Raw genomic sequence first — 9459 nt, forward strand, 5'->3', positions numbered from 1 at the left:
TTATAAAAAAAAATCTTATTTTCACACCAGTGAATGGATGTCTTTTTACATTAATTATTTTGGACATTTTGCATTGGTTATAAAATCAATGTTGTTTCCATCAATGTTAAAACAAAACATGTCTACATCAATTATTTTACAACTAATATAAAAAAATGTTTCTAAAATAAAAAATATATTTTGTATTCCTACATTTCCAAAATTGTAAATGAAATCTCAAGCAATCAGTTTATCATCAATGTCAGAAAGAAAAAATGAAAATTTAATAAGACTTGGAGAACAAAATTGAAAGTTAAACATTGTGAAATGAAAATGAAAAGTGAAACCAACAATGACAAAACTGGTGTACATGTTGGTGACTAGGGAAAAAATTAGATAACAAATGAATGAAAATCAAGGGTAAAGGAAACATAAAAAAATGAAGCCAAAACGAACTTGGAAATGACACAAAAACAAAAATGACATACTAAGTGGATGTCGACAAAGGTTATGGATCGTGATGTTGAAGATTGTGGATAATGATGGAATTACAAGAGAATCTTGTTAGAGATGTTTGGAGCATCATTGGCACTGCTAGAGAACATTCATATACTACTACAGGATGGATAATCTACATCGGTTCTACATCAGTTGTCAACAAAACCGATGTAAATAAGTAGCAAAATAACAAAAAAATTTGAATAGTGGTATAACATATGAGCAGAGTAGGACCAATAAATTAAGTGAAATTAGAAAAAGAAATGCCCAACACATCAGTAAAATGTTGCAGTAAAAAAATACACTTTGGTAAAATGTCATAAGTAAAATTAGAAAGATAAAACTAAAAAAGAAAATTGCTCAACGATAAATTAATGACAAGTCCAAAAAAAGTGCAGAAAAAGACATATGAAATAGAAGACATCAAAAGAAACGTGAATAGGACACTGGAGTCAGTTCTGTTGCAGCAAAGAGACCATCCATTTATCTATACTTTAAATTACCAACATATCTCACCACAACCTTTTTATAGTTTATTCTTAAAACTCTGCCTAAGTAACTATTGTTCCAATTTAAAATCCACTCATAACTCTCAATCCAAATCCATAGCCTATCCAACTGTATCTTGTTGATCCTTTCGGTAACACTACGCTTAGTTCCCCTTGATTAAATTTTACTTTGTCTACCAAAAACTTGAAGAAGTGCCAAACTGCTAAAGTACACAATTAAAAACAATTTTTTTATCCCAACTGCCTTAATGTTGTTATAGAAAGCATAAAAAAAATGATATTATAAATAGAACATGATGCAAATGATAATCACCCATCATAATGATATAAAACAAGGGAAATGATACCCAATGATCAATCCACAACATAAACCAAAACTTGGGAAATTAGCCTATTCTCTAAAAGAAGACCTGTAAGCACCAACTAATGTGTCACAATTGAGATCGCGACGGGACGGCGAAAAATAATTTTTTTTTTTTATAGATATGGAGTCGCCACCAATATTTATTTCTATGAAAAAAACATTGGAAAAAAAACATTAAAGAAAAATGGTCTACGAAATCAGATTTTGAGTTCGGGAGTCAATTACGTGTAAGGAAGGTATTAGCACCTTACAACGTCCATCATAAAGACGGTTACCTCTAATTAATCAAGCAAACTATTATAACTTTTAAAAATATTTATCTCACCCCAAATTAATAGAAATTAACGATGATAATCACATATATTTTATTCAACAAGTGCGTTGAAAGTTGTTTATTATCATTATTACTGAGATAATATTATTATTTTTATTTTTGGGCTCGACAGGAATAATTTCCTAGTCCTACGTATCTTCATATGTAATGAAGAATCAGAGTCACGTAGTTCTTTGAAAGAAAATGTTTTAATAGTTTTTATTATTATTATTATTTAAATTTACTCTTTTAATTTAATTAGGACTTTTGAGCTGTCTCAGCTCATACATCCCGAAATAGACAGAGGTGTACACCAAAGTCAATTGAATTATTTAGTTTTGATTATGCTTATTGCCATTATTACATGCGAATCTTAGTCCCTCTTTTTTTTTTTATAGTAAATTTTGTTGCAACAGTAATGTTTTATAAATTATTAATTTAGAGAAAAGTTTAAAATAACAAGTCGTCACAACTTGTACTTTTAAACTTTTAGGATTAAAAGAACGTCACAATCAGATAATCCTTTATCTTAGGATAACCCTTAATTTAATTATATTACAAAATTTTTAATAATTAACATTTATAATTTGTGAGAAATTATTAGCATTAACTAAAACATTTTTTTTTAAGTCTTAAGACTATCAAGCTGTCACAGCTTGCATCTAAAAATATTAGAATCTAAAAGATGTCTCATCTAGTTAACTCTATCATAAAATTTATTGTTTCGATGACATGTTTTTCTTATTTAATTAGTATTATTAATATTGATATTATTAAATTAATATGAGAATGTTTAAACAGGAAACTCTACACGTTACACTTGTTCCAATTTTATTCGACTCGGATTCCTTCAGTTTTATTATATTTTACTAATTCCATTTAATAGCTTTAACTATACAGGCCATGCTAATCAAGCCATATACAATAAATGTCTATTATGCTTAACAAAATCCCAACTACAACGTAACGTTAATAAAAAAGGAAAGTAAATCATCAAAAGATACATAAATACAATTTCAAACATAATGGATGCGGAATGATTATTATCATAATGCATGTTTGAAAGGAAAAACAATATGTTTATCATTCATGTTGTGGAGCCAATAAGAAAAAAGAAAAAAACGGGATAGTAAATGATAAAGCAGACATGAATAAACGTGGCAAAAAGTTATATGGATCAAATGTTAAAGAGAAATAATAGGAACTGTGCATGAAAGAGAATCCCCGTACAGCAAGCTGATTTTCTACCAATCATGCATTCATGAAATAAAGAATATAGGGTAACAATTCTACCAATTAGCACGAACAAGAAAACGAAATTGTACCCGTACTGCACCAGCTTTTGTTTGTGCGAAGAAACCACTGAATGCCAGATAGGAAGCCAATCCGCGTGGATGAAAATTCTAAAGAGAAGTCCCCTTTTATATTACCTTCAGGTAATTATTATAATTTGTCTCTTTACGTGATTTCTCAGGAGGGGTGGGCTCAAGGGTGTGTGATCAATCACATCCTCATTAATATTGGGGGCGCTTGAAGGCTAACCCAGGGATATTTTCAGAGTGTAGAAATTTCTAGATTATGTGCTCTGTATGCCAATAAATGAATACTTTTTTTTCTTATTTATTTATTTATTATGTTATATTATTATTATTATAAGCATATATTTTTATTTATTTATTTTGAAAAAAACATTACAATTTGGAGTTGCGTGAGACACTCATTTGTGTTTCCTTTTAAATTGTGTCATACAATATTAATTTATACAGCTTTATGAAGGTAATTATGTACAATAATGGTTGGCATTTGGCACAATTTTTATCTTTCTAAAGAGAGTAGTGTTTGAGTCTTTTACTTTAATTTAAATATTGAGTAAGAAAGAACGAAAGAAAAAAAATGTATTAACATGTGATTAATTTGTAAAGAAAAGAAACGAAAAAGGAGTATAAAGAGAAGAGGACAAAATTGGATGTTTACATAATGTAAATATATAGGCTGGAAGAACATCACTCAGCTTTTATAAATTTATCAATCATGTATATAATAATACCTTTTTTTTTTATTTACATGCTTTTGAAGAGCTACACAAAACCTAACTATGAAGTCTAAAATTGACTTCATTTTTTTCATCTATACATTTCACTTATTTCCAAGTTCCAAGTTCTGCTTGTAGCTTGCTCTAACTACTTACACTAGTGGGCTTTTTGACCTTAATAAATAAAAATAAAATATAAATTACTGAAATAAATTAAAAAAAAAACTATTTACCAAAATAAATTATTTTGGACACGTAGGACCGGAAAAAAGAAGAAAACATTGTTATATGTGACATTTTATGCATGTAGGAGAGAGAATAGGAAAACGTCACACTCATTGACGTTATGTTTTAGGAAATAAAAAAAGTAAAAACATATAAACCTTTGACGTTTTATATAAGAATAAATTAAGGATAAAAATGGCTAGAGAACGTCTTGTAGCGTAGACCATAACTAATTACGTGTTAGCGGCACAATAAGAATCTGTCCTTGTGTTATGCGTTGGGGGGCTTTCATGCACACTAAAAAAGTCATTTTTTGGGGACGTTTTGTAATGGGCAATTCAGATAGGTTCATCTGAATCCTTTCTCCATGGTGGCAAACTTCCCACTCTCATTGTTCAATCCATAGGCCATATAGTGCATGTTTTTATCAATGGTCAACTTTCTGGTGTTTTGTTTGCTTCCTTCTTTTCTATATCTCCTTTCCATCTTATTTGTCAAAGGAAACACTATAATTATATTAAAAATAGGTTTTGCATATGGAACAAGGGAGGGTAGGAGATTCAAATATATTGGCCCGATAAATATATTGGAAACGTGGTTTTAAATTGTTTGGAGGTTTTAAATTTTTTTGGATTTTGAAACGCATATGTGGTTTAAAAGGTGGAAAACGTCACCTGAGACCACTCGTCGCGGAACAACCTCTGAAACTGGCAACCTTGACAGAAAAACGCTCAACAACAGCAATTGGTCGAGGTAAAGAAAGAACTCTAGTAGTTGGGATGGATTCACATGCGGCTTTATTGTAAATTACCCTACAAGCCTGCCTCTGAGAGTGAAATAGTTGAATGAATCTTCGCTACCTTATCCGATCACGCTAGCAATCAAAAAAGGTTTTAAAATGTTATGAAAACGTTAATGTGGACTATGTTTTCAAGTGCAGACATTTTTTTTATTGCTTTTGATAATTACGAGAGTACAAAACGTCAAATATATTGACGATTTAGGTTCCATATTTTTTTCACTCGTAGCGTCAATTTAGTTGACGACTTGTGCAATACACTATACTCGTCACTACTCTTGAAGTTTTCTTTTTATTTATCTCTCTCCTACGTGTCAAAAACAATTTATTTTAGTAAATAGTTTTTTTTAATTTATTTCAGTAATTTTTTTATTTTATTTATTAAGGTCAAAAAACCTACACTGATGAGATTATAACTAATGAATGTAATTTACATATATGTATATGATAGTTCCAAGTTCCAAGTTTTGCTGCAAATGGGAATAGTGAACACAACATATTGCATGAGAAAAAACAATCCCAGCAAACAATGTAATGAACATAGCATGTTGGGCAAGTAACATTGCATATGTGACAACAACGAAGGACTGGCAATAAAAGGAAAATTATCCCAAAAAGTAAAAATAGAGAGAGAACTAGTAAAGAAAGCTTTTGATAAATGGAGCATTAAATTTTCCATCGTTTAGGACCAACACTAGTGTCCAAGCAATTGGAAATATAATGAAGCTAATAGTTAATGAAGGGTCAAAAGCTTTATACTGCATTGTCAGAATATGATTTATTTAAAAGTTTGCACAATCTAGTGTGGATTAAGTTCAACTTATTTTGAAAGAAAAAAAAAAGTAATAGCCTTTCTTTTTCAGTTTTTTCAAAGTTCTTTCAGAAAATAAGAAATTATTTTTCAAATTTAGCTTTATAAAACAACCAAAAAATCTACAAAACAAAAAAACAAAGAATAAATGAACAAGAATTATTATATGATAAATATAATAGAATGACAAAAGTAAAAAATAATTAAACAAAAACTGAGTAAAGATCAGGACCTCTTTTGTAATGTTGCTCTGGCCTTCCTTTGGAAAATAGAGTCCTCAGCTCCACGACTCCGAGGTGGCTGCAAAACCAATAGCATTAATAATTAATAAATACCTAACTATTATGGGAATACATATCAATTCTCCATTTCCAGTCTAAGCTAATTTTTAAGTCAGTTGCAAATTTCCTACAAATTAACTAAGAAACTAAAAATCGCAAAAAAGATTATTTCTTCTTATTTCGCAATTCCTTTGTATAGAAAAGAAAAGGTATTGAATTACACAACTTGTAAACCAAATGTATTATGGAATAAAAACAATGAATGTGCTTTTTTTTTCTGAAACATTTTTTAAAAAGAAAAATAATTTTAGACTCTTGGAAGAGAGCTAAAGAATGTTTTCAATAACATTTTGTTAAAAAAAAAAGTGGACGTGTATCACACCCACAATATAAGACTTAATGTTGTGCAGGTATATATGCATTGGAAACCATAACTCATAGTAGACCAATCATAGTACACTAACATGACCTTGACCAGGAAAGTTGAAAAAGTAAACCGAACTCCAAAGATCATTGTTACAACCCTGAGACATTATTTCAAAACATTTATAAAAACACAAACTATGTAAGAGAATATCTGGTTGAGTCATTTTGTAGTTGAAGTCTCTAAGTTTAATAACAGATTTTAATCAAAATATAACTTATGTAGAAGCATGCACAGTCTCACACACACATAGAAACAGACAGATTAAGATAAGAAGAAAGGCAGTTCAATTAAATTACCATAAAATCTAATGAAACGCCATCAACTGTATCATTTTCCAAACAAGAATTAGAAGTATCACTATCCATAAGCTCATATCCATTATTCAAATCTATTGAGGGGATGGGCTTTCCAGCTTTATTCTCAAGAGTGCTAATTGAAGGACCAAGAAGATAAGAAGTAAAATCAGTTAATTCCCTATTTTCTTATAGCTGAAAGACGCATTGTTTTGGACATAATATATGCATACTAGAAATTCCAAAATATTAATTATAAAAAAAGATTCATATAAAGGAGCAACACGGTTATGGGTCATATCCCACTTCTATTTAAATTACAAATAGTTTACTAGAGTGACTAGCTATTGAGGTGTCACTCTGTTCCAGCATTTCAACTTTCAATACAAAAGACACCAATACAAGTATACAAAAGAAAAATATACCAAGATTGAGGAAGGAAACAACAAAACATAAAAGAATAACATGTATAGGAAGCCAGTATTGGTGTGTGCAGACTCTAGAAACACAACTCCACAAATCAGTCAAAAATTGCTTTGAGAAACAAATGGTACAATACAATTACAACAACATTGATAAAAAAAAATAAAAAAAGAAACAGGAACAACATTAATTAAGCTTAACCACATTATTACCGATTTCGAAGCATAAACCCTAAACCCTGAGTTAGGGCACAACATTGAGCCTCCCTTCGAACACGAACCTACGGTAGAGCCCGTCGCCATTCCTAAGAAGGTTATCAATCCAGCGCCACTCAACGTCGTCGGCGGCGTGGTGGTCCCAGAGCGCAAGCTTCCCGGTGCGCTTGGCGAAGAAGCAGACGCGGTCGAGGGCGCCGAAGGCCTTGAACTTGGTGGAGTTGCGAAAGCACTTGAACATGTCGTGCAACATGCGTGCGGCCTCGTCCCAGCAGAATGTGTCGAGGTCGAGGCATAGGACAAGGAGCGTGGAGCAGGGGGCGTTGAGGGCGAAGGAGGACTTGAGGTTGCCGACCATGAGGATGTGGTTACCGAGGCCGCAGATGAAGGGAAAAGAAGAGGGCTGAGAATTTTGTCAAGGGGGATTGCTTTCCGTCGTTGCTCGTGGCGGGCTGGGAACGTTGCTTAAAGGTTATGCTTTCCATGGGTGTTCGTAGGGGGAGATATTTGGGTCTGACTTCTACATCGGTCAAAAGCAAACCTCTGATTTCATTTCTACATCGGTCAATAGTAAAACCAATGTAGAATTGTTCATATTTACATCGTTTCTCCACTTAACCGATGTAAATATGTTTGCATTTTCTATTTATTTACAAGATTTCCACCGTGTTTATGATTTACATTGTTTTTACTAGAACTGATGTAGATATAGTGATGTTAAACACCAGTTTTCTAGTTGTGATAATAAGGTTTGGCAAGAAGGATTCTGAAATGATTTAAAAGACATTTTTATTATTCTAATTATAGATTAAACTTAAAACCCTTATTTGTTGCACTTTAACATGATATAAACTTTTGTTTGGTCTCATTTTATGTTCACATTCTTTGGAAAAAAAATCAATTTTAATTAAGTGTGTAATAAACAGGTAATAGGAACGGAACTTAAGAAATTGGTTCAAAAAGTCTAAAAATGACTTAATTTAGAGTTAAAGGATGTAATTAAACATCTTTGTTCTTCATTATTGTATGGTCGTCATTCTAGATTGAAAGCACACCTTGGTCCAATTAAACAAGGTCATGTTGTCCTAAAGCACATCCAAGGTTGGAACAAGCTTGCATGTGCTAACCTAGATACACTCCCAAAGATTTAAGTCAGGATGCTCATGCTAAGGAAGTACGACTGTGTTATTTGAATGTCATGCTCATGTCGAAGGTCGCACTCCTATTTTTTCTTATAAATAAGACATAATAGGAATGCAAAATGAATCTCTTCTTTTTTCATCTCATTTTTAGCTTTCTTAGTTTTCCCTTTTCATCACTCTGATGGAATTGCTAAGGACATAGGGAGACAAGAGCTCACTAAAGGAGTAGAGGATTTCACAATTTGGTTAATTTTCCTCTCTTGTACTAATGGATTTTAGTCATATAATTTTAGGTTTTCTTCCTATAATGTCTGGTTAATTCCCTTGTTAGGATTGTGATGTAATTGTACTCCTATCTATTTGAGTGGATTCTTTCTATAATTGATTGAGTTACCTTGCTATTTTAATTTCGGCTTAAATATGTTCAAACTACCTCTAATAAGGCCGATTTTCAAATTACTACCTATTAATATTTTTGTTTTAAATACCTAACTATTTTTTTTCAATTTATTACCTAACATTAGTCCCCCTCTGTTAAGTGATGATGTGGCTAATGGACTTCCATGTCATCACCCAACAGTGTTTGCCATATCATCTAAATGTCCACATTTCACGGTTAGGAAACGTTTTTGGATGAGAACAAATCGAAAAAACGCTAAAAGAAGAAAAAGAGGACTCTCATGAGTGAAGAGGAAAAATCCTAAAAGAGAAAAACGAGTTAGAGTTCTTGTTCATTTGTCATCGTCTTTGACCCAACTTGGGTTTGGCTTCATCAAATGAGTTCATTCCATGGTTCAACATGCTCCTCTTTTGCACGACAACAAGTCAGTTGCAAATGTAAGAAACCCCCTGTCATTTTGACATCCCACAACAAAGAAATCCTGGTAAAAGGTTTTGGAGATGCCCTAATTGGAATGTAAGTTGGAATTCATTTTTTTCTTTGGGAATGGCATCTGTGAGTTTAGGGTTTAGGGTTTTCCTTTGTTTATAACAATGTTGTTTCAATTTTGATTGCAGGAACTCGAGTGTTGTAATTTTTTTCTTTGAATTAAAGATGGACATATGTGGTTGGATCTATTTTAGGGAGTCACATGCGCGAAATTAAAGAGTTGAAGTTAAGGATTAGTGTTTTAATGGATGTAGAAAAA

General features: G+C 31.8%; 1 long non-coding RNA gene across 1 annotated transcript; it reads right to left on the minus strand.

Annotated features, from left to right (window-relative positions):
- Nucleotides 1–241: 241 nt before the first annotated feature.
- Nucleotides 242–8737, minus strand: LOC114915344 (uncharacterized). The gene is made up of 2 exons (XR_014432375.1): nt 7167–8737; nt 242–5830 (listed from the first exon to the last, which is right to left on the minus strand). It is a non-coding gene; the product is annotated as an uncharacterized LOC114915344 (long non-coding RNA).
- Nucleotides 8738–9459: the final 722 nt, after the last annotated feature.

Source organism: Cajanus cajan, chromosome 3, assembly GCF_000230855.2.
Source record: "Cajanus cajan strain Asha chromosome 3, NIPB_CcT2T_4, whole genome shotgun sequence".
In the NCBI taxonomy this organism is placed as follows: Eukaryota; Viridiplantae; Streptophyta; class Magnoliopsida; order Fabales; family Fabaceae; genus Cajanus; species Cajanus cajan.